At 47.8% G+C, this 24,869-nt stretch overlaps 1 protein-coding gene across 2 annotated transcripts in view; it reads left to right on the forward strand.

The window, feature by feature from the left end:
• Positions 1–24,869, forward strand: part of DAAM1 (dishevelled associated activator of morphogenesis 1) — a 96,068-nt gene that overhangs the window by 13,552 nt on the left and 57,647 nt on the right. For both annotated transcript variants that reach the window (XM_064713897.1, XM_064713898.1), the window contains exon 2: positions 5,892–5,990. The gene's annotated coding sequence lies outside the window, so the exon portion shown is untranslated. The remainder of the gene's footprint in view (positions 1–5,891; positions 5,991–24,869) is intronic.

The following is a 24,869-nucleotide window of genomic DNA, read 5'->3' on the forward strand; positions in this document are numbered from 1 at the left end:
AAATTAAGGGCCAGTGGTGAAATTTGATGTGTCAGTCCAAAGGTGCCACCTGGCAATGTGTGTTCCTGGGATTAGGCACACAATACACAAAAGCTGTGTGGTGGAGGATCCATTCTGTCTTTGGGGTGCTCTGCCAGAGCTGCTGGGTGAGTTTTGGCTTTATCTCCTGATGTTTGTCCTGTGTGACAGCATCTCAGACTCTTCTGTGTGACAGCATCTCAGACTCTTCTGGTTTGGCCTTGAAAGACCAGAAGGTCACAACAACAGGTAAATTTGCTGCTGCATCTTCCCTGCCATGCTGACCTCAAAGCCAGGAGTCACTTAATTTTTTCAGCCCTCAGTGTTGCTTCAGAGGAGCCAGGAAAGTAGTTCATCAGCGGGAGAACTTGAGTGAAATGTGGCTTCAGGCTCTCTAATATTGGCAATTTCTGAGTTAAATACCCAGTGTCAGCCATGCAAATGCCTTGTGCAGGTATTTACTGGAGGCTGGCAAACCTCTGTTCCCCCATGTGCTGCCCTGGTGTGTAACCAGCTTATCTCTGAGCAGCTGGATTTAACCCTCTTATCCACCTCTGTGCCAGCCCTTCACACTCTGCTGCTCCTCCCTCCCTGGATGCCAGGAAAAGCCTGGATGGCTTCCATGGGAAATGGATGTTTGCCCTCCCTGGGATGATTACTTGTTATTTAAAAAGCAACAAAACAAAAAAATGCACCAGCAAACTTCTGGATTGGGATAATTAAGCCAATTGATGTGTTTAAGTAAATTAGTTTCCTTTTAATTGAGAAAAATATATATAGTCTCATCATGGTTCCTAAAATAATGAGCTACTGACCTGCTTTATCCCTGATTTGGCTTACAGATGGAGAGGGGAGGTGAATTATCATGGAAGCATAGAATGTCCTGAGCTGGAAGGGACCCTTAAGGATCATTGAGTCCAAACTCTGGCCCTGCACAGGACATCCCAAGAATCATACCCTGTGCCTGAGAGTGTTGTCCAGATGTTCCTTGAGCTCTGTCAGGCTTGGTGCTGTAATCACTGCCCTGGGGAGCCTGTTCAGAGCCCAACCACCCTCTGGGGGAAGAACCTTTCCTTAATATTCAGCCTAAACCTCCCCTGACATAACTTCATCCTGTTCCCTCAGGTTCTATCACAGAGAAGAGATTGGTACCTGCCCTAAATCTAAGATAAAAGTGGGGGAAATCAGCTTCACATTGAAAGACCAGCTCCTTGTCTTCTGTGTCAGTGCCTGAGTCTGTTAGCTCAGGGAAGCAGAGACTTGCTGTCCAGGGACAAGGCAGTTTGTCCTTCCTGTCCTGGTATCTCTGGAGCAGAGCAGCATTCCATGGTGGGACCAGTGAGATCTCACCTCCCTGCCCTTTCCATAAGCCAGGAGGATGCTGGGGAGGCAGGAGCTGTGCCCCGGGGCTGGGAGGAGCCAAGGGACCACATCACACCTGAGATTGCAGAATAAAATGCTGATGGCTCTCCCAAAGCCAGTGCATGTGGGAATGGCACCCCCTGAGCGGTGGGTTCAGTGATGTGATGTGATGAGACACGTTTATTTATCCAAATTCTGATCAGTGCCGAGGGAAAGGGGTGTGTTTGGGGGAAGGGGTGAGGCAGCCTGGCAGGGTGGAGGTGCCTGAGATCAGCAGGGACCACAAACACAGCTGTGTGTGCCTGTGTGCCCTGCTAACTCCAGCTCATTGCTGCTGGGAGCCCCTGCCTCACACTGCTGCCAGAGATGCTGTGCTGTCGTTAATCTGCTGAGATAATTGTGGTTTTAGTGTTTCCAGCGGGGGAGTTCACAGGAGGCAGAGGCATTCCTGGAAGGTGGGTGCCATCCTGGAGGCATGCAGCAGCCTCCAGTGACTCAGCTGGTGCTCTGAGTGGTGCTGATTGTCAAAGCTGGGAGGTAACATGAAGAGGACAGGGAGCACAGGCAGTGATTTGGAGCTGTGGAATGGCATTTTCACAGAATTCACAGAATCACTGGGTCACAGAATTACTGGGTTGGAAGAGACCTTCAAGATCATTCAGTCCAGCCCATCCCCAACACCTGAACTCAACCCTGGCACCCAGTGCCGCATCCAGGCTTTGTTAAACACACCCAGGGATGGTGACTCCATCACCTCCCTGGGCAGCCATTCCCAAACTTTATCACCCTTTCTGTAAAAGCTTTTTCTTAATATCCAACCTGTATTTCCCTTGGTGCAGCTTGAGTCTGTGTCCTTCTGTCAGTGCTGCTTTTTGAGCTGTGATTAGCAAAAGAGGGAGTTTGGGAGCAGGGCTGCTGCTGAACCCATGGTGTAAAGGCAGTGCCTGACCCCTGCTTTGGCTGATGAGTGTGCAGGGAAGTGCTGCACGTGCATGAAATCTGGGGAAATGTTTTGTGCTGGGGAATGGGAATGCCCCTCTTGCCTTTTCATCAAGAATCTATAAAATGGCATCCAGCAGCTCTTCAGCCCATGCCTGGAAGCCAAAGCCAGGTGCATGCAATCCTGAACAAGGCACGGGGACATCTGGATGTTTATTTCTATTTGAGCTGCATTTGGCTACTGGAACAAACATTTGCAGAAAGTGGCCTTAGCCTTGGCTCAGCATCCTGAATGCAGAGCACAGGTAGCCCTGAAGGGAGTTTGAGCTTGATGAAAGCACATTAAGCCATCAGTAGCAAGAAAAGCAGATAAGATCAACAAGCTGCAGTGTTTGGGAGCCCCATCCTCTAGGAGAAATCACTTTTAGAGCAAACACTCCTAATGTTTGCTCACAGGGTTGGAGTAGGATAATGCAGGAGAGATCCTTATGGATCTGTGCCACATCCCCTTCCCTGTCCCACAGTGAGCAGACCCCAGAGGGATGACTGGGGCAGTGTTTGGGAAGCTGTTGGGGGCAGCAGCCTCTGTGTCCCATCCCACCTGGTGGCTGCAGCCCTGTGTAAGCCAGCAAACAGGTGTGGATGGAGTTTCTGCAGCTGTGAAAATGATGTCAAGCGGGTTTTTTCCCCATTTGCTTGCAAAATCATATTTTGGCTCTGCCTGCTGTGGGCCAGAGAGGTGGGACCAGGTGAGATGTGACACAGATCTGCACTGGCCCCTGTGTTGCACTCTGCCAGCCCCCCCAAAAATGTAAGAATGTCTGAAATGTAAGAAATGTCTGCTCTGAAAAAGTGATTTCTGCTGGAATGTGTGACTGAAAGGGCTGCAGTGCAGCCTCTCACTGCTGAGGAGAGTCCTGGTTTTGTCTTGTCCCGTTGATGTGAATGAAGTGATTTATAAGGACGTTTTCCATGAATCAATAAATCCATGCTTGCTGCTGTGCCTGGGAGGTTTAATTTGCTCTAGATACTGCACAGAGTATCTCTGTCCTGAATTGCACTGCCAAGTTCTGCTCTTTGGGAGAGGATGAGGATACAGCTGGATCCTCTGGGGATATGCTGCCAGCATCTGATGGTGCCTGATCCCTGTTAATTATTGTGCACCTTGTGGGCTACAGAGTTCAGGCAGGGGTAAAAGCAATGGTTTCCCTGTGTGTGGAGTTTGAGGGCTTAGTCCATTGTGCCAAACATTTCCTGATGTTACAGATCTTGGGGAAATTGAAGCCAATAATAAAAAGGGAGAAGTGGGATCATTGGCCTTTGAAGAGACCACAGTGCAGAAATCTGGGTTACAGGTAGGTTTTCCTTCCACATCTCTGAGTGATGCTTCCTCTCAAGAAGAATTGAAAAATTCCCGTTGCTCTGCACCACCTCCCCTCCCAAAAGCTGCTTTTATGAGCCCCTTGGAAGCAATGCGCGTGTGTTTGCAAAGCCTGCCACTGGATCTGGCTGGAAAAAGAGGGTTCAGAAACACAGCTCTGCTGCACAGAGAGAAATCAAAGGTACCCCCAACTTCCTCCAGTCCTGAGCTTGCTTCTCTTGCTTTATCTGAGCACTGTGGTCATGGATGGATGAGGGGACCTTGCTTTATGCTGTACACTGGGATTTGGCGTTGTTCCTGACCTATTCCTGTGCACAATGGGTGTTTTGAAAGCTCCTGAACTTTTGGGGCATGGACTGGCTCAGCTGTCCCTCCCTGTGAGCACCTGGATCCCACCACACCTCTCACGCTGCTCCACCTGCCTGGCTGAGCCCCCAGGGACCCCTCCACTTCTCCTCCAGAGCAGCTCTGAAACCATTTTACATCTCTTGGAGGTCAGAGCTCAAGCTGGAGGATCCAGAAACGTTCCCAGAGCCAAAACACGCCGTGGCAAGCGGGTGTGTGCCTGCTCTCTGCTTCTCATTTCCTCCAGCACTGTGAGAGCACTGCAGCTGCACATGGGGTTTCAGCAGGGTGTCCCCTCTTTTGTTCCTATACATTAGAAAAGTCTGTGCATGTGTTTATATTTAAAAACAATATGTGTATATTTCAGCATGGCCGTTTGTGAGCTGGGCTCCTCAGGACTGGTCTGGTTGGGCAAAGGAGGGATGAATTTTACAGCTGCCTACCTGTTGCACTGGCAGCTGTATGATGGTCCTGATGGTTCTTGCACTTGGAAATAACAGGGAGTGATCCCAAACCTGCTCAGACCCAGCTAGGAAGGCTCCTTTAGAAGTGAGCAGGCTTTGGGGTAAGTCTGGCAGCACCAGTGGAGAGGCTGTGTTGCTGTGATTTGTGTCACACAGCCTGGGCAGTCCATTCCAAGTGTGCCCATCCTGCATTTTCCATGCCCTCTTTCCCACATGCTTGCTGGTGTGTTGGAAAGAAGCAGATGCAGCTTCTGGAAGCTGTAGGGGCTTCATGTTGGGCTTGTTGCACATCCCCTGGGACAGCAAACACAAGGTCAAACAATGGAGCAGCTATAGAATGTTGTCATTTTAAATAATTGCCATAATGGCTTCTCCTCCCTTTCTTCCACCCCTTCCCCATCACCATGTCCTTCCCCACCCATAACCTGGGGGCTGCCTGGATCTCTTCAGGATTTATGTTAAAAGGGAAGTGTTTTGTGCATAATTAAAGCATCCTATTGCTGGATGGAAATGGGATTTGGTGCTTACCGCTGTGACTCTTTCTCATGCATGAGGGTGAACTGATTGATTGCTGAGGTTTGAGATTAAATATTCCCCTGAGCTCCACTGGCATTTAGTGTGCTGGGGAGGGGTGGAGGGGAATTCTGGTTTTCCTGCAAGGCAAGGAGAGCACAGGAACGTCTGCTGAGCACATCCCCTCGTCCTGCTCTGCAGCATTGGCTGTAACAGGCTCCTGGCATGGCTGCCTTGGGCACCAATAAAACAGATGCCTTTCTCCATATCCACACTGGTGGATGGGATGCTGGTGGGCTTTGCAAGCTCCTCTCAGTGCTGCATTGAGCATCCCATTGCATCCTGCCCATTCCTGGTGACTCAGCTGCCTCCCCACCTGCCCACACCTAGCAGTGGGGCAGACCCGCTGTCCCAGCCTTTCTCCTTCAGAGTGCACCTTATTTGTTTATTTTCCTTACCTTCTTTTCATCCCCAAAGCCCTCTGTGTTTGGTTTCGATGGGAAAGGAGGAGAAACCCCCACACTCCTCTCCTGGAGTGCGTGGTGGGTTGGAGACGCCGCCTTCCCCCTTCCCTTGAAGTCTAATTTTAGCTGAAGGCGTCGGGATCCCTCCAGGGTATGGCAGAGATTTCCTATCAGCTGCCTAGACCTTAAGAAACAAAACACACAAACAAACACAGCACAGAAGCACTCGAGGTTTATTTGGGTGAATTCTTTCAAAAAAAAGGGTGTGACTTTTTATTTTTTATTTTTTTTTTTATGAGCAGCACACGCTGGCTTTGTTCTGCTGCAGTCGGGAATTTCAGGTCTTCCAAGATTTAATCAGAATAATTAGTTACTGTCTGTTTGTACCTTCTGTTTCTGTTGCAGGGTTACCAAAGGGTGTATTTATCTCCCAGAGGGCTGCCTAAGTGTGGCTTAATCATTAAAGCATCCGATTTCCTCCAAGTTATCTGCCATGAGGCTTATGTAAGTAAACAAATAAATAAATAAATGAAAGCAGGGAGGGTGGGGATGGTGTTGGTGGATTCAGCTTGGGGGGGGGGAGCTGTACGGATTTTTCCTGATTGTCACGGGTTTAATTGTGAGCTGCCTGTGGTGGTTCCCAGCCCGTCATGTGGGGATCAGAGGACTGAGTGTTTGGGCTGGCACTGAACAGCCAGCCAGTTTAATGAGGCTGCTCCCAGCCAAGCCTTGACCCCACTAAACTGGCAGGAGCTGTGTTGCTCCCTGTCATTTCAGGAGCAGGGGGGAAAAATAGACCTTACAGGAATGAAAGGCTTTTGCTTTCACTCATACAGTTATGGCTTTGACTCCTTAACCCACTGGTATCCCTTATAAAAAATCACAGCTCTATGTGGATGGACATAAGTCACCACTGTAAGTTTGGCAGGATTGGGAATTAGCTGTTTGTCAGCCTGTTTGCCATGTTTGGATTGGGGAGGGGGGCTGTTAATGCACACATTTCCCATCTCTAGCACAGGAGATGAGAAAAGCTCAGGAAGTCACTGCAGAGGAGGGAGGGATGGCAGGGGAGCCTCACAGGGAGAGAGCAGTGAGATGCTGAACCAGCCCTGGTTTGTGCCTGGAACCTGAGTGAATTGTGGGATGTTTTCCCTTCAGTGTTTGTCACCAAGAGCAGATGAGTGGCCCTGTTCTGATGGCAGTATGGAGCTGGACAGTTTGCTTTCTTCCATTTGGCTTCTCTTTCTGCCTGAGCTAGTGTGGTAGAGGTTGGGTTCTGAGGTGCTGCCTTATCAGCTGTCTTTGCTGCCTCATTTATCATGTGCAAACCCTGGGAGTGAGGGTTTGGGGTGCATGCTGCTTCCCTGGTGGATTTAGATACTTCTAAATCCAGAAGCAGCCTTTGCCATCAGTTTCTCTGCTTCCCTGTGTGAGAGGGAGCATAATTTTTTGAGGATGGTAGCTTTGTGTTAGCCTTTCCTAGAAATACAGGTGTGCAGCTGGGCTTTGTTCTTCCTGGGAGAAGCTCTTGAAAGGGAAGGGGCCTGAAGGGGACAAGGTGGGACCAAAGGCATCTGCAGGGCTTTGGTGGCTTCAGGGAGAATTGTTTGTGTGCAGGTTGAGGTTGAAGTCCATCTTCTCTCTGCGTTTGTTGGGAAGAGTAGAGACAAGTGATGGGGATGTGTTGGACTCTGCTGTGGCAGAGCTGAAGCTGGGCATGATCCCACATCCTGTCCCAGCTCCAGAGTAACAATTTGGAGAGACAGATCCCCTGGTAAATCCCCTGTCCCCTCTGGGAGTGATGTGAGGCTGTCACAGCCAGCAGCGTGTTGCTGATGCCCTTTGCTCTGTCTGCTCCGGTGTGTGTGGAGTGGGAAAAGTCCTGCTTGATGGAAATACTCCTAAGAAAGCCTGTCAGCCTGATTTGTTCCTTGATGTTTGCCCAGCTGGAAAGCTGGTGGCAGCTCAGACAACACCTCCTGAAGCACTGGGAGTGTGTGATGTGCAGCACAGCCAGTGCTCCTGCCTGGCACAGGGAGGGCTGCTGGAGGGCTGGCAGGTCTCTAATCCCCATCCCACCCCTGTGTGCCTGCCTGTTTCACTGGGCCTTTCACAGATCTGCTGGGTTTGGGCACAGGGAGAGCTGGGGAGGAGAAGCAGGGCTGCTGGAAGCATGGAGGGAAAGGGAGATGATAGACGATGGAGAGGATGCTGGGAGGAAGAGGAGATGATGTGGCTCATTTGCCTGATGCTTTGGAAGTTGCTTAGCTAAATTAAGTGCTCACTAGGGAGTCTCATTTGGATTTTAAATAGCTTTGGAGCATTTGAATGCTCTGTGTTGCTCTCTTCTTCCTGCAGTGTCAGCCACCTCCTGTCTCCATCTCTGAAGAATATCCCCAGAAGTCAACCTTAGGATGTGGGAGGGGAAGCTTGGTGGTCACCTGCTTTCCAAAAGCTTTTCAAAGTTCTCTCCAAGCTCCTCATCATTCCAGACCATCCATCCCTTGTTTTTTCTTCCAGTCTGGACACTGAGCTTTGGTGATTGGGACTGACCACAGGTTCCCTCTCCCACAGAGGCCACAGCATGCCAGGAGCTCTGTGCTCATCACACAGCACCAGCTGCTCTGGGATGAGCTCACTGGTCTTCCACCATCCCTCCTTAAGCATCCCACTGAAGGCAGAAGTTGATGCCCCTTTGGCTTTCCTGTTCATTTGCAGGACTGTGTATTTTTTCTTTCCTTTCAGCCAGCTGAAAACCTGCTCCAAGAGCCTGGAGAATGATTTTAAGTACCTTATTTCCCTGGTTCTACCTTGGTGCAGAGCTGGATGTTATTTGTGCACTTGATCATCCTGCTACTTGGTAAAGGAAATTCCTAGTAAAGGAAATTCCTTAGTTTTATTTAATTTCTGTAGAAAATGAAAGTATCTCAAGATATTTATTTTTCTTTGTCTCCAGAGTAACACGCTCAGTGATGAAGGGTGCCAAAGGCAGGCACAAATCCTGAGGATGGGGATGCAAACCATGTTTGGTCTCCAAAAAACTGTCTCAGTCAAGGATGGGGAATATTCCCCACACCTTGGGGGGTTCAGCTGTGTCCCCCCATGCAAGGAGATGGTGGCCACCAGGTGCCACTGAGGTGTCCCCAGCCATGGGGCTGCCTGCCTGTTCTGCTCCTCCACCATGTGCCCACCAGCCATTCCCAGACGTGCTGGGGGGAGCTTTGGGAGGAGCACACCCCGTTTTCCTCATAAAACTCCAAACAAGAGGCTTGGCCTGGTTTAGATTTTAAAAATAACTTGCACATTTGGAAGCTAAAGTTTCAGAAGGGCTCTGGATGGGATGATGGCTTTGATCGTGACAGTCCGAGATCAAGGCAGGGCTTTTTGGGTTTGCTGCATCAGCTGGAAAATATATTGTAGTGTCTAGACTTTATCATCCTCAAGAAAGGCTCTTTGTTTTTTTTTTTCCTACTCTACAAAAGCCCATGTACAGTTGGTAGGAGGGGCTCTGATTGTGTCCAGGAGCATGTTGGAAGAGGTGGAAATGAGCTTTGGGCTTTGAAGGGCTCAGACCCTGCTTTGCAGGCGCTGCTGTTTCCAATGGAAGTTTGGGATGTCAGCAGTGGGATGAGGATGGGCACCAGCTGTGTGCCAGAGGGGTCAGTCCCTGCAGCTGAGCCCTGCTGACACCTCAGTGCTCATCCTTTGGTTGCTGTGCCTGTGGTCACTGCTCAGACCAGCATCTCCGACAGCTGAGTTTCCTCTGTGTAAATAACCATAAACATCCATCTTTGATGATGTGTGGACAGAACTTCAGCATTTTTAGCTTGAGTGTAGAAAATATACAATTTCCTCTCCTTACCATTCCATAAGTAGGTTCTCAAGTTTTTTTTTTATTATTTTACTGAATTCTTTTATTACTTATATCTTTTTGTAATTCCAAAAAAGAGGCAGGGAAGGATCTTCCTAATTTGCTTGGAATAAACTCAAAAGCCTGCTGAGAAGGTGAGGACATCTGGCCACATGTGTTTATAGAACCATTAAAGTTGGATAAGCCCTCCAAGATCACTGAGTCCAGTCTTTGATCAAACACCACCTCGTCAACCAAACCACAGCACTGAGTGCCATGTGCTGTTGTTTCTTGAACACCTCCAGGGATGGTGACTCCACCACTGCCCTGGGCACTCTGTCCCAATGCTTAACAACCCTTTGAGTGAAGGAACTCTTCCTGATGTCCAGCCTGATCCTGTCCTGACATAGCCTGAGGCCACGTCCTTTTGTCCTGTCCCTTTTCCCTGGGAGCTGAGCCTGAGCCCCACCTGGCTGCACCCTCCTGTCAGGGAGTTACAGAGTGAGAAGGGCCCCACTGAGCCTCCTGTTCTCCAGGCTGATTCCCCCAGCTGATCCTTATCAGATGTGTTCTCCAGACCCTCTCCATCTCCTTTCCCTTCTCTGGACACCTCAATGTCCTTCTTGTTGTGAGTGGCCCAGAGCTAGACACAACACTTGAGCTGTGGCCTCACCAGTGCTCAGTACAGAGGGACTGACTCCTCCTGAAAGCCCACACAGCTCCTCTGTCACACTGGAATATGCCCTGTGGAGGAAGCAGAGGTAGTTTTCCTTTGAAACTCTGTGTTTTGTGTGCAGGGCTCTGGGGTGTGTTTTGGCAGGTGTGTCATTGGCAAAGTCACCCCCAGCCATTTCCTTGGTGTCTCTGCTGCAGCACACCATGATGCCAGGCTTAATGCCCCAGGCTTTGGAGGGGTTGCAGCCTGGTTATGAAAGCTTCATCTGGAAGCTTTGAGGAACATTTGGAAATGTTTTGGAAAACATTTGGATCGAGGATGCCTTAGCTCTGTGCTTGGTTGTTTTACTTTGCTTTGTCCTTGAGCGAGAAAAGTGCTGTAGGGTTTCTGTTTTTTTCTTTCCACCAGTTTTTCTTTTGGATAGACTTATTTCCAGGGATAAATCAGAGCAAATGCCAGTGTGAAAATAGTTTGTGGTGTAAAATGGCACTAAAATTGTGCTGGAAGGGATCTTGAGAGGTTACCTTGTCCCCAAGGGTAGCTGAATACGCTCATTGGTCTGGAAAGTGAATGTCTTTGCTGGGAGTTGTTTTGTCATAAATTGTCTCAGGAGCAGAGGCAAAAATCTACCAAATAATGCTGTCAGAATGTGTGCACGAGCCTTCCTCAGTTTATTCAAATCATTTGCTGAATAAGTGTTGAAAATTAATGCTGGGTTTGTTCCCAGAGCTATTCAAAGTAATATTCCAGGGTAACCTTTTCCACCTTGGCATTTGCCAATATACTGAAACCCTTATGGATGAATTGCAGTTACCCACAGTCTGTATTTGACATGGAGCCATCCCTAGTTTACCCCATTTCTGAGACAGCAAGTCCCCAGAAGTCCCACTGGGATGAGGAGCAGGTTTTTCTTTGTTTCTTGTGAATTAGTTGTGACTTTTCAGTTTTCCAGGTGGTCACCAGCCCTGTGGAAATCCACAGCAGCCTCTCCCCTTGACATCTGCAGGCTTAGATAAAGCTGTAAGATCCTGGGCAAGGATCACCAGAAATCCTCATCTGCTTTGAGACTGAGCCAAGTGATGACTTTCAGTTAATTTCAGTTAATTTCTCCTTCATCTCCCTCTGTCCCACCTTTGTGTCTTTGAATGATGAATCCAAAAAAAAAAAAAACCATACCCAAGAGCCCTACTTTAATGCCCCAACCTTTTAAAGGTGCTGCAGAGCTCCATAGGGTTTTTCACCTTGCTTTCAGCTCCCCACTTCAGTGATGGAAGGTTCTGAAGGAGATTCACCTGCAGCCAGCTGGATGCAGGCTTGTTCTCCAGCCAGCAGTGTGTTGGTGTTGCAATCCACACAGCCCACATGGAGACTGGTTTTCCTTCACCTGGTCCTTTTCCCAACCAGTTTCCAGTAGGTGATAGGGGAATTCACCCATTTCTGGCTGTGGGGAAGGCTTGGCAAGCCCCCCTTGGCCCATCTGCACATTCACAGTGAGGATGACTGGCATCAGCGTTATTGTTTGGCCAAGTGTATGCAGGGATATCACAGCTTAGATTTGTTACAGATGGGTTTCTGGATATAGTCTGAGGCATTCTGCCAGCCAATTTTATATCTGTGTAAAAGTGATTGGCATCTCTATAAATAAAGCTGCTGTGGGATTATAAATCTAAATATACTTATTCATTAAATTATTTTTACATTTCCACTGGGTTGTCATCCTGGCTTATCACAAGCAAGCCATGCTCTCTGCCTGAGTATTATCCACAGCTCCAGCAGTGCAGCTTCTGAGGCTTCGAAATATTTTTTCACTTGTGTGTGAGCTATCCATGAGTCCCTGTGCCATGGATCTCTTCACTTGGGCTTCCTCAGAGTCATCACTGGGAATGACTGTGTCCTGGACACTTCTGTAAATGGCTGTAAATACAGGAATGTGAGTTTTTCTTTCTTGCTTCACAAGTGAGCATGACTTTGCTGGGCTATTTAGTACCTATGACCTGGTAAATGCTGTTTGCCTGGCTCCTTTGGTGCTGGAAAAGGCTCCTGCATAAGATCCTCCATCTGTGTCCTCAGGCAAGGAGTCTCACAAAATTTCCACCTTCTGTGCCCCAGGCCAGGCTGGATGGAAACAGGGCTCTGTCCACCTGGTTTAACCATCCCTGCTGGTTGTTTTGGCTACAAGAGCAAGGAAGAAAGTCCCCCAGACCAGTTCCAGGTGCAGCTGTGAGCTGGGGAGGGGCTGGAGGGAGAGCAGCAATGCAGGCACTGGTAAATCTGGCTTGGGCTTTGAGCCGGTTGATGAGAAGGAACACTGAGAGCTGCAGCCTCCTGTTTCTCTGGGTTTTTTTTCCTTCTCTTTTCAAAGCATTTGATTATTAATTCAGTAAATGGTGAAGCACAGAGAAACATGTGCCTGCGTGGCAGAATATCAGCTGCCTCACTCTGCTTGGTAATAACATTCATTGTTGAAAGTTAACCCATGATTTTTCTAATTTCCTAATGAAGGGAAGCTTTAAAGTCAGTCTGTCCATCTGATCCTCCTTCCATCACTGACAATTCATTAAGTTCATTTCCTGGTTTTGTCCTTTCTTTCAGTTTGGTTTTTCATCTCAAATTTGTGTGGGGCTGTTGCAGTTTTGGTCAAAACAGCCATCGAGTTAGTTAGAAGGGTGTTAGGGAGGTTTTTTATTAAGGAATGCAGTGAAACCTCAGCCTGCACTAGACACCAGGGAGCACACATAAATGTTATGAACATCCCAGCCATAAAAGAGTGCTTTAGTTGGATTTGCCACATTATGAGACAGCAGAGAGCCCACGCTGCAGGTCTCTGTGCAGACATGTAGGTGTTACCAGGGGGGATGTTCACCTCAGTGAATCCTCTGGTGTCTAATAAATGTGAGTTCATCCTGCTGCCTCACTCTAAAAGTGGCTTGTGTTGCTGAGAGTCACAGGAGGAAATATTTCCATTCATGCTGGTATTCCTAGTGCTGCTCACCCCACCAAATGTAGTTTTGGTAGCATAACAGGGTCAGCACTGTTTTGTAGGGCCTTCAGAAACTGGGAGCAGCATTTCCATGTGTGACTGTGTTCACAGGGGTCTTAGGATGAGGGAAGAGATGAAGATCTGACTCCATGTTTCAGGAGGCTTGATTTATTGTTTTATGATATATATATATTATATTAAAACTATACTAAAAGAATAGAAGAAAGGATTTCATCAGAAGGCTAGCTAAGAATAGAATAGCAAGAATGATAACAAAGGTTTGTGGCTCGGGCTCTCTGTCCAAACCAGCTCACTGTGATTGGCCATTAATTAAAAACAACCAACATGGGCTAATCAAAGATCCATCTGTTGCATTCCACAGCAGCAGATAATCAATGCTTACATTTTGTTCCTGAGGCTTCTCAGCTCCTCAGGAGGAAAAATCCTAAGGAAAGGATTTTCCATAAAAGATGTTTGTGACATGGTGCTGCTGTATGTGGGTCCTGTGTGGGTGTGGGATCATTTCATCACCTTGTCTTAGGGGGAAGGGAGAGACCCTGGAAGCAAAGAGCAGCCACCAGCACTTCCCTGCAGGGCTGTGATGGGGTGCAAACAGGATCTGACATTCAGTGTGTTCTTGGTGAGCTGCCAAATGTTTGCATATCAGCCTGGCTTTTACTGGTAGGTGTCAATGCTTCTTTCCAGGCCTGGTTTCCACCAACACCAGAATTCTTTGCAGTGTTGGGGTTTGGTTTTTTTCTTCCCCTCTTTGTTTCCTCTTTTCTTTCTCCATTCAGTGCCTTGGTAAGAACACAGCTGAAGTGCTGGGAGCCCAAAGGAAACCTGTCTATTACACATGACCCGATTAGAAGCCATGGTAATAAGCATTTGAATCTAAAGCTAGATTAGGCAGGGAGCAGTCTGAGGCTGGATTTGCATAGCACACATTCCTTTTCTCCTTTTCCATAGGACGTGTTGGTAAATCTCCTGAAAGTGAATTTAGAAAGGCTGGCATGTGTCAAGTGCTCCTGTTGATGCATGGGTTGTTCTTCTCACTAAGCTGGGAAAAAAAATGCCTGTGATTGCCTGGAAGATGCTTTTTCTCCTCTCTGCCTGCTCTTACAGCTCATGTTGCAGCCCATGGGGATGGGTAGCTCTTCCCAGCTCCACAAATCTGCATTTTGAGGGCATTTGGAAAGTTTTTGCCTGGAGAGGCAATTATTTCAGGGTGCTTTCTGTCTTCCCGTGACAACTCTGGCAGTAGTGGAGTGAATCTGGAATTTTCAGGTACCTAAATCCAATTTGCAGCTTCTTCAAGCTTTCACTTCAATGTTACTAGTCTTGTGCTGGAAAATGCTGCAAAGATTTGTTATCCAAAAGCCATTTAATTCCCTTCCCCTGTGGCCAGTCAGAAGATTGTGCATGATCTGAGGGTCAGTCTCTTGTTGTCTGTCATTACCCTGTTTAGGCCATCCAGTGATGGTTTGGGGCAATGGGATGCAGAGGTCAGACAAGGGAGGAAAATATTTTTCAATGTTTAGGGCAGTGTCTGGGCAGCAAATCTGCAGTCTGTGTGTTCTAAGAGAGGGTTTGAAATGGAACCATGTGTTTCAGTCCTGGTTGGTTTTTTTGGGCCCCACTTTGTTATCCATGGTGTTGTCTGGGCTGTGTTGGAAGACCTGACATTCTGGTGAAGGCAGAGCTGCCCCCCTGAGTGGCCTCTATCAGCCAATTCCATTGCCACTTTTGCTGATAGAGGTGTTCCCAGAGCTGCTGAAGGAATGGGAGAATGTTTCAGGGTGTTGGGGATGAATTCCCTCGCTGGAATTCCCTCACCTGGTATCAGTCAAATGCATTGCCCTGAAACCATGACAGGAGGGGAGCTTTGGAGGAATCCCACCAGTCACTGATCCCCTGAAGCCTTTCCCAGGTGTGGAGAGCTCTGCAGGACCCACCATGCCCAGGACTCACCTCTTTAAAGTGTGAAGTTCTCCATGGGTTTGCATTGTGGGTGAACCCAGACTGGTGCTGATGGGTTCAAATGCCATCACTCCAAGATTTAAATGCTGAGCATGACTCCAGCTGCTCTGGAATAAATAAATAAATAAATAAATAAATAAATACCCCTCTAGATAGTGACCCCCCTTTGGTCACTTGGGGTCATCTGTCCTGGCTGTGTCCCCTCCCAGCTCCTGGGGCACCCCCAGCCTCCTCTCTGGTGGAGTGAGGATCAGAGACCCTGACTCTGTGCCAGCCCTGCAGAGCTAACGCAAACATCTCTGAGTTAGCAACACAGTTTACAGCACAAACCCAAAGAAAATGAAGCATTCCAGCCACAACCAGCTTGGGAAGGGGCAGGGCTGGTGTGGGGAAGGTAAGAGGGGTGGGTGCATCTCTGCAGAGAGCACTGGGTGGGTGTCAGAGTTCGTCAATGCTTCTTTCCAGTTTGGTTTCCACCAAAACTGGAATCCTTTGCAGTGTTGGTTTTTTTTTTTCCCCTCCCTCTTTGTTTCCTTTTTTTCTTTCTCAAAGAAATCCAAGCATTCCAGCCACAACCAGCTTGGGAAAGGGCAGGGCTGGTTTAGGGAAGGTGAGAGGGGTGAAATGGAGGTGTGGGAGCATCTCTGCAGAGAGCAGTGGGTGGGTGTCAGAGTTTGGTGCTGCTTTATACAACCATCTCCCTTTCCATTAAAAAAAAAGCCTAGAAATTGCAAATAACCAACATGAAAAAGTGACCCAAGGGGCTCCTGAGAGGCTCAGACACCCTGAGAGGACATAACTCTGCACTGTGTCACTCTGAGCCTCCACCAACCCTGCAGTGGCCTTGGGGAAGCTGCATCTGTGCTCATGGGCACTTCTGAAATGTGGTGAGTCCCAGATATATCAACACCCACTCTGCCCTCCTGCTGCAGATGCAATTAAATTTAAAAAAAATCAAACATATTTGTGTTCTCTCAGGGTGTCTGAGCCTCTCAGGAGCCCCTTGGGTCACTTTTTCAAAAGGGTTATTTGCAATTTTTTTTTAATGGAAAGGGAGATGGTTGTATAAATATCTACAGGGGTATTTATTTATTATCTACAGGGATATTTATGTATTACAGGGGTGGGAAGCTTGTGCTGCAATTTTTACCAGGTGCAGTGTGAAAACCTGCAAAGAAGAGAAATCCACTCCCATATGTAGCCCTGGCAGGGATGTGACCACTGTAGCTGTGATATTGCCCCTCCAGAGGGTTTCCTCACTGAAATGTTTGCTCAGGATGGGTGGAGAGCTCATTTTTTGAGCAGTACATAGAGATGAAGCTGCCTGAAGCACTGGAGATGCTGTGCATGCCTTGTTTGGACTTCAGACTCTCTGGGGAAAAACCAGATTTGGTTCAATCAATGCGCAGAGGAAAAACTAACAATCCTGTGCATGTACTCAGTGTGTTTAAATTCAGTTTGTATTGACACTGCTGATGCTGATACTTCCCTGGATTAAGCATTAAAATAGCCTCTATTGATTTTTAAATGCATCCCCTTGGGACCTCCACTGGGCTGACATTTCCCTCTGGATGCTCCAGCAGGAGAAGAGCAGCTTTCCTTTGGTCCATCCCCAGCAGCCATGTGGGGAAGGCTCCCTCCCCTCTGTCAGAAGCTGGATAATTAGGCAATTAAAACCACGTGTTCCCATTAAGAGAGGTCCTGTGAATTGCAGGTGGTGGATTGGAGCAGCTGTCCTGGTGGAAAATCAAGTCCTGCTGCCCTGTGCCTCAGGATGCTGCAGATCCATCCTGGTCAAAGCGTTTGCCATAAGCTACATTTTGTGTTGTAGCCACATGAAATAAGTCTGACCAAGCCTTCCAATTAATTTCACTTGCTGTGCTAGCCTGATTTTTTTTTTTTTTCATTTAAATACCAACAGTATTTCAGTGAAATGTGATAAAAGTTGCTGTTTTTTCCCAGGCTGGGTGGGAGCTGTTGGGATCACGTTGTGCCTGCTCTGAACTCACATGCTTTGTTTTTTGGTGTTCATCTCCTGGAGCACAGGGAGGTATTAGTGTCACACTGGGAGGAAAAGTGGCCAGAGGGCCTTTTCTGCCATTAGACATATTTATCAAGGAATTCTCAACCCCAAGTTTGTACTTAAGGGGAGAAAAATCACTCTGGATTAACATCAGAATTTAAAAACCTTTAAAAGAAAATCAGCATTGCAGATGGGTAGGCCAGCTGGGAGATCTGACAAGTGTGTTTTGTTTGCTCTGGGCACCTTCAGTACTCTGAATTTAATGGTATCTTGAAGTTTAATGATATTTAGCCATCAGGGTCCCTGCTGGGAAGGACTCCTACTTACAGCAGCCTTCATCCAGTTTCCATTTTGAGAGAGAAAGCAACCAGCTTGCTCCACACCACAAAATGCCTCAACACCTGTGTCACAGACAGCTTTTATGAAGAATCCTTTCGTTGGGATTTTTCCTCCTGAGAAGCTGAGAAGCCTCAGGAACAAAATGTAAACATTAATTATTTGCTGCTGTGGAATGCAACAGGTGCATCTGTGATTGGTCTCATGTGGTTGTTTCTAATTAATGGCCAATCACAGTCTGCTGGCTCAGACAGCCTGAGCCACAAGCCTTTGTTATCATTCTTTGCTATTCTATTTTTAGCTAGCCTTCTGATGAAATCCTTTCTTCCATTCTTTTAGTATACTTTTAATGTAATATATATCATAAAATAATAAATCAAGCCTTCTGAAACATGGAGTCAGATCCTCATCTCTTCCCTCATCTTCAAACCCCTGTGAACACCATCACACACCTGTGGTTCCAGTAGCCTCACCTTAAGCACAGATAATGCTAAAAAACTCCAAACACCACCCAAAAAAGCCCTCTGGGACTCAGCCAGCAGCTCCTTGCTGCCTTGTCCTGGTGGTGGCCCCATGGCAGATGTTGTTCTGGTGATGGACTGGAAGCATCTGCTGTGAGAAACTTGGAAGCTCCACTTTGTGCAGCCAAATTTAGAGGATTTAAAAGAGGAAAAAAAACCCTGCCTGCCTTCAGCGAGTGTCACCCCAGGGATCACTGCTGAAATGGGGAGCAGTGAAATGGAAAGCTCAGCATTTGAGGGTTTGCATACAATAAATCACAGGCACAGCCCAAATATTCATTGGAGGAGCAGGGATGAAAAAAAGGGGAAGAATTAAAATAAAGGAAGGCTGTTGATTGAACTGTTGTTCTCCAGGAAAAGGCTAATTGGGCAAACAAATCTCCTCCTCCAGTGGGAAATGCAGCTCCTCTTTCTCTTGCCAGGCTGCTCAGTTTGTATTAACAGCATTTGCATTGTCAAAGGGAGTAGTCAGAACTTGTGATATCTGGTGGAAATCAGTGCAAGGCTGGGCTTTACAGCTGGTTTTAGCACAGTCTGGAGGTGTGCTGTGCTTTGAATGAGCAGTTTTCTCCCAGCTGGGGCCAAAACCAGCTGTGGAGATGGAATGGGGCTGGATTGATCCTTGTGCTCGGTGATAGGGATGGAGGATGGAAGAGGATTCTCCCCCCAGGATGCTCAGTGAGGCTGTGGGAGCCCCCTGAGCTGCCCAAAGGGTCTTGAATGCCTCTCTTTTACTGGTTTTGTCTTTGAGGGCTGCCTGGACAAGGCTGGGCATCACCCAGCCCAGATACACCCTGAGAGACCAGGTTCAAATGGCACAGGAGAAATTCTGGGAGATCTTCCCTGCAAGGCTTCAGGCTTTCAGGAGAGCCTTGGGTGGGTGCAAATTCCTCCCTGCAGGTAACCCCAGCTCTGAAAGGGTTGTGTCTGCCCCTCTGAGCCCCAGCACAATGCAGCACTGACAGCTGCTGCCCCAAAACAAAAGTGGTTTTGTTCTTTTTTTTGGGTTTTTGGGTTTTTTTTTTTTTTTTTTTTTTGGGGGGGGGGGTTTGGTTTTTTTTTTTTTTGGTTTTTTTTTTTCCTGTGTTGCCTTTTAGAACTTGGCTGGGACACAGGGAGGTCAGGGGAATGCCCCAGCATCTTTCCTGGATGCTCTTCCAGCTCTGCCTTCTGGGAAAGTCTCTTGGGCTTGGATAAGTGTTGTTGTGCCTGGGTTTCAGGGTGCAAATCATGGGGAACAGATAAAGGAGTGCTGTGTGACTTGAGAACTGTTTCTTCCTCCCACCAGTGCCAGCCCACCCCACTTTTTTGGTTTGATTCTGTGAAAGGAGGACCACGAATCCGCCTGGTTTCTGGGAAAATGGAATGTGTGCGTCTGTAAAATTGGGTCATTCATTCACCCTAGTGAATATCAAGAAATATATATATTTATATAGGTTTGCAAACTGGGTCTTGTCTGTGGCTCCATGTTGTTGTCCTTGTTCCTGAAATAAATGGTATTTGCCTGAGCTGATCTGCTGGGGCTCCTGTAAGATCTGTAGTGGTTTGGAGGATCTCAGTTTGTCACTGATGAAATTTACCCTTTTAGTGGAGCACTTGTCATCTCTTGTGTTACTGTGCTGCTCACCATCTAGATGGCTGGGAAACTTCCAGCAAGGTTTGGTTTTTTAATCCTCAAAAACCAAACAGAGTTTTGCTGCAGCAGCATCTTTCCTGGTTGGATTAATGTGTGCACCGAGCCGTGCACCACAGGGGCTGTGTGGGATTCCCTGGCCCAGCTCCTGATGGATGCTGCAATTCCTCAGCTTCTCCTTGGATCCAGGCTTGTCTCCATGGCCTGTATGAGAAATGGCTACTCACTTTTCATAGTTTAGGAAGGTTTATTAAACCTTATAAAAATACAACAGAAGACTGAATAAAGAAAAAAGGGTACGGTGCTGGGAGCAAAAGATTTTTCCTGCCATGTGCTCAGCCCCCTCACAATGTTTTTTTTCCTTTTAACCCTTCCCAAAGTTCTGTCCATCAACACCTTCTTCACTGTCCAGTGGTGGAGATCCTGACTGGAGGTCAGATGTCACCACAGTGACAAGTGAGCCCTCCCAGCTGTCCCTTGATAACCACGTGAGGCAGTACAACATACCTATAAATCTATAAAACTTTTTTAACCTATATGCATGATATTTGTCCATTAATTGTGGGAGTCAATCATTGCATTGCTCATCTATCACAACTTCTATGGACATCCTGCAGCTCACCATCAGCCATCCCCTGCTCCAGACTTTGACTGGCTTGGCAAAGGGAGCAAGGATTGATTTCAGCTGGAGAGTGTTAAGACAGATCCCGTCTCACCCTGCTGTGCTCCACACTCTTCCCTCTGAAAAGTAGATTACAGAGCCAGCAGTGTGTGTGCTTCCCTTGGCAGGGACCTCACTCATGTGCTGGAGGGGTGACAGGCGGGCCAGGCCATGGCACTCTCACTGCACCCTGGAGGTTGTTGCTCTTTTCCCTGAATAGCGTCAACACCTCCAGGTGGGAGTCCCATGCAGTCACAAACAAAAAAAACCTCTCTCCCAGCACCTTTGTTAGGTGTAAAGTGGAAAAAGGAGGGCTTTTCTGGAGTGTTACAAATTCATTGAGCTATGTCTTTCCCTCACTGGCTCTGTAATAAAATTGGTCTAATTTTTCTTGCTGGATGTGGCCATGAAGCCCCCAAAGCTCATCTGCCCTTGAGCTGAGTGAAATGTTTTCTTGAGAGACAGCAGGCCCAGATGTGTGTTTCAGGATGTGACAAATGCCACAACAAATGGTAAAAATAGAAAGAGGAGGTGACACATTTTAGGCAAGCACTGGGTTTTTGATGATGCTGGCAGATGGGGCTTTGCTGGAGTGAGCAGAGCAGCCATCTCCTCATGGCATCAGGGGCAGGGTGCTGATGGCCTTCAGGTACCAGGGAGCCCAGGCAAGGTATGGAGACACAAAACACTCATTTTGTTGGGATCATAGAGTATAATAGGATTTCTGGGATGGGGAAAGAGGATCAGGGTAATTCAGGATTTGGCAGGTGTATTTATAAATACATGAAACGGGAGTCCTTGAGATTTGCTTGTGCTGAGAATCAGAGCTCTTGTGATGCACTGGTGATGAGTCAGGCTCCTCCTGGCAGCTGCATCATGGAAAGGGTCCTGTTCCCATCCCTTTTGGGCTGCTGTTCTCAGAGTAGATGGGTGGAGAAAAGGCAATCAATAGTTTAAAGCCTTTTTGCTGAATATTTTGGGCTTTTTGCCCCCTCCTGATGACGTGCACTGATTTCCACCAAATACAAACATTGCTCCCCTGTACAGCCTATGCCTGAAAACAGCTTTACAGTGGAGAAAGGGGGTTTGGAAATCAGCATGAGACTTTGTGACCAAAAAATCATTCTGGTTGTTTTAAACAGGAGCAGCTGTGCTGGGGATACCAGCACCATGCTCAGCACAGTGGAGATGCTGGAAATGGGCTCAGATCCTTTAAGCTTCTGTGCTGGAGGGGAGATGATTCCTGCTCAGGGGAAGGCAATCCTATTTCTGAGCTTTTCATTCATGCAAGAGCTCAATGTCAAACCTTATATTTTTAAAATTGAATAATCCTTAGACCCTCATCTCAGTAAAAAGTGTTTTCATGCACCACTGCACATTTTCATTTTCACATTTGGTGCAAATGTGAAATGGAGGAGCACTTTTCTCTCTTGAGAGAAATGTGCAGCTGCCTTTTGGATCAGCATAGCACCATGAACATACTTTGGTGGGCTCACAATCCGAACCAAACCCAAGAAGAGGTTGGGTTACTGAGTGGAGCCAAGGAAGGTGCTGACTGTCTTGGGTCTGTAAGGTGAAAAATGAAAATGTGCCTGGGAAGGGCTTTGGTGCTTCTCAAGGAATGCTGCAAATGTACAGCTGATCTGAAAAATGCTGTGGGAGTGTCCAGTTTTTATTGCTGTGGAGGTCTGGATGTGACTTATATGGGAGGAAAAATAATCTGGAATTGTTTATTTAGAGAAATAGTGCAAGGTGGCTTGGACTGTGCCCTGCCCTGGGTATTGAATTCATGGGGAGAAGCCCTGAGGGAGGATAAGCATTGCTCAGTGGTGGGGTGGGACAACTACAGGGTGCACTGTGTGAAATGCCAAATTCCTGCTAAGGTCTGAGAAAAGGGGTCCAGGTCACCTGGCTCTAACACTTGGTGACAGTGGTGGTGTCTTCCTAAAGTCCTTGCTGAAGCCACCATCACCAGCCAGCTTCACAGTGATGGATAAGAGTTGGAACATTTCCATTGTTTGGGAGCATCCCAGGCTGTGCTGAAGCTCTGGCAGAGTAAAGGCAGGCAGAGCTTGGCATGGCCCAAGATGCTGAAATTGCTGAAGACACCAATTCCCAACTTGGTGAGCACACCAAGGCAGAGGTGGTCAGTGAGCACTGTTGCATCAAAACCACCTGGAATAAAGCTCCACATTCAGAGACACAGCTCACTCAGGATCTTGCCTCCTCACTTTGGGAGGGGAGCCAGGAAAACAACAAGCTGATATTCATGTTTGAGGATTTAGTGGGTTTGGAGGAGGCGGGTGTGAAGGGGAGCGTGCGCTCCTCTGCTCCTCTGCGTGTGTTTGTGCCCTTGTTGGGTATTTTTAGGCTGCAGACCGCAGTGCTGCAATACCGGTGCTGGCTCCCAACCAGCTGGTTGGGGCATCGGTCACAGACAGGCTTTGGCAGCTCGTTGCTCCAGTTTAATTTAGCTTGCTGAGGAGGCTGTTGAATATGCAAGTGGTAATTGCTGCTCTCCTTTCCTTAAAGCAAAGGCGGAAGCGACACCAGGCTCCAATTTTCCCCTAATGACTGATTTCATTTAAACACTGCTCAGGGCGATGCAGGCTTGATGCTTTTCTTTTTAGGGCTGGGGAGAACTAAACTTCTATCTCTGGGTATCACTGAGCAGGATGGCCTCCATCCGTCCTGGTCACACACATGAGCTAAGCTCCTTCTCCTCCTTCTCTTCAGTCTGGGTTTCCAGTTTGAACCCATCACAAATACATTTTCACCCTTGTTTCTGTGCAAACAGAGTTGTTTGGGAATGATTCAGCCCCATCAGTCCTGTCTTGAGATTTGGGCTTGGCTGCAAGTTCCCTCAGTGACCCTTCCCAGCCTATCATCCCTGGCTCTGTTCATACAGGGGCAATTAAGCTTAATTTATTCTGGCCTGCTCAATAGTAGAGGCCAGAAGGCACCATCAGATCACAATCTGACTTAAATTTATTGATCTAATTAGCAGTCAAAGGTACAAGCAGGAGGTGGGAGCAGGACACTTAACATATGATGCGGCGTGGAACTTGTCCCTTCTGTTCTCCTTAACACAAGCCTCCAGATTGCCAGGGGCTGATGCTTTTTCTTCTTGAATAACCAATTTCTGCAGGATTTGCAGGGGAGGAGGAGGCTGTGTAGCTGGACTTTGTTCTGACGATGCAAGCTGCTGTCTGCAGCTCCCGAGGACCTGCCAGGGAGCTGTGTTTTGATTTTGATCCATCATGTCAATGAATATTCATCAGCCTTCTGAAGGTTTAACGCTATTTGCCTGGTAGCTAACATATTCTCTCCCTAACCTTTTTTTAGCCTTGGTTGCTAATAACCTACAGCCCACTCAGTCTACATTATTAAGGTGGTTTGGTTTTTTAAATTGTTTATAGATGAAAATGAGGAACCTCAGTAGCTCCAGAGCTGGAAGCACCTCAAAAGTACCTTTTCTTGGTTGCTGTATGGCTGTCTGCTTTAAACCCCAAAATAAAACCCTGCCTTTTGGTCTGTCATTCAGACTCCTCATAAAACATTGTCAGGAGCGTGCATCTCTGAAGAGCAGGTGTTGTTCTGATGAAAGCTTTCCACACGTTTTTGTAAGCCCAAGTCAGAGCTTGTATGTAGCAGCAGGTTTCAGGGATGAGGCTGACATGGTGTTGAAAAGGGGATGGAAAATGCCCTGTGGAAGAGTTGGGTCTGTTTGCTCCACACCAGCTCCTGGAGCAAGAGCTGCTTTGGGAATGGTGTGGCTGTACCCATGGACTTGGAATCACCAAACTTTTCACATTTGGGGACTCAGTGTGGGTTGGGACAGAGCTCCTGTGCTGGGCACAAAGCACTGAGCAGCCACCAGCAGCACCTCCCTTTGCACCCTGCTTCTTGTGACCCTTTAAAACCCAAACCTGCAGTGTTTTCTCCCATATTGGAGTGAACAGAAATCTGTGTGCCTTTGGCTTTTTGTTTCCCTCCTGTCTTTGGGAGACAAGCTCTGCAGCAGGTCCCCAAGCCCTGCTGACACCAAGGGGATGCCAGCAGGCAGCTAATGGATTTGCTGCGGTGCTGGCTGCTGGGGAGCTGTGATGAGAGAGCTCTCATGGCAGCTGAAATTCCTCCAGAGGCTGCATATTTCTACATCCAAGATGTAAAAAATGTGAAATGAGATTTGGGGCCCTTCAGGAAGGGGGGGGACTCTCCAGGCTGGGCACAGAGCAGTTGCACAGGCTGGGATTATCCTGCGGGAAGATCCATCGTCCGTGGTTCAGCAGATGATTACACCATGTGCTAGAAACGTGCCATCGGGATCATTTCAAGGGTCAAATCCTCTGTTAAAAACTGTGGGTAGAGCTGGAATTTTCTGCAAGCTCCCTGCTTTGAGAGGGCAGTGTTTGCCATGCTGTGGTGGTGCAGGGTCTGACCTGAGGTCAGACCCCAGCCCTGGCTCTCCACAGGGCACAGCAGCTGTTTATTCTGCTGTATAAATCCATAGTTGGAGGGAATGGCAGGCTCCAGGGAGATCAGACACTCCTTTCCAAATGCTGACCTTTTTTTCCCCGAGTCTCTTCATAGCTTTGTTAATAAATCTGAGTCATCCATATTTCAACCTTGGCTGTTTGTCCAGTCTCTTAACATCTCAGTGTCTTGTTTCGCAGAGATAAAATATGTGGGTGTGTAACTTTGTAAGACAAATGTTTAGGCT

This window comes from Zonotrichia leucophrys, chromosome 5 (genome assembly GCF_028769735.1).
Source record: "Zonotrichia leucophrys gambelii isolate GWCS_2022_RI chromosome 5, RI_Zleu_2.0, whole genome shotgun sequence".
Classification (NCBI taxonomy): Eukaryota; Metazoa; Chordata; class Aves; order Passeriformes; family Passerellidae; genus Zonotrichia; species Zonotrichia leucophrys.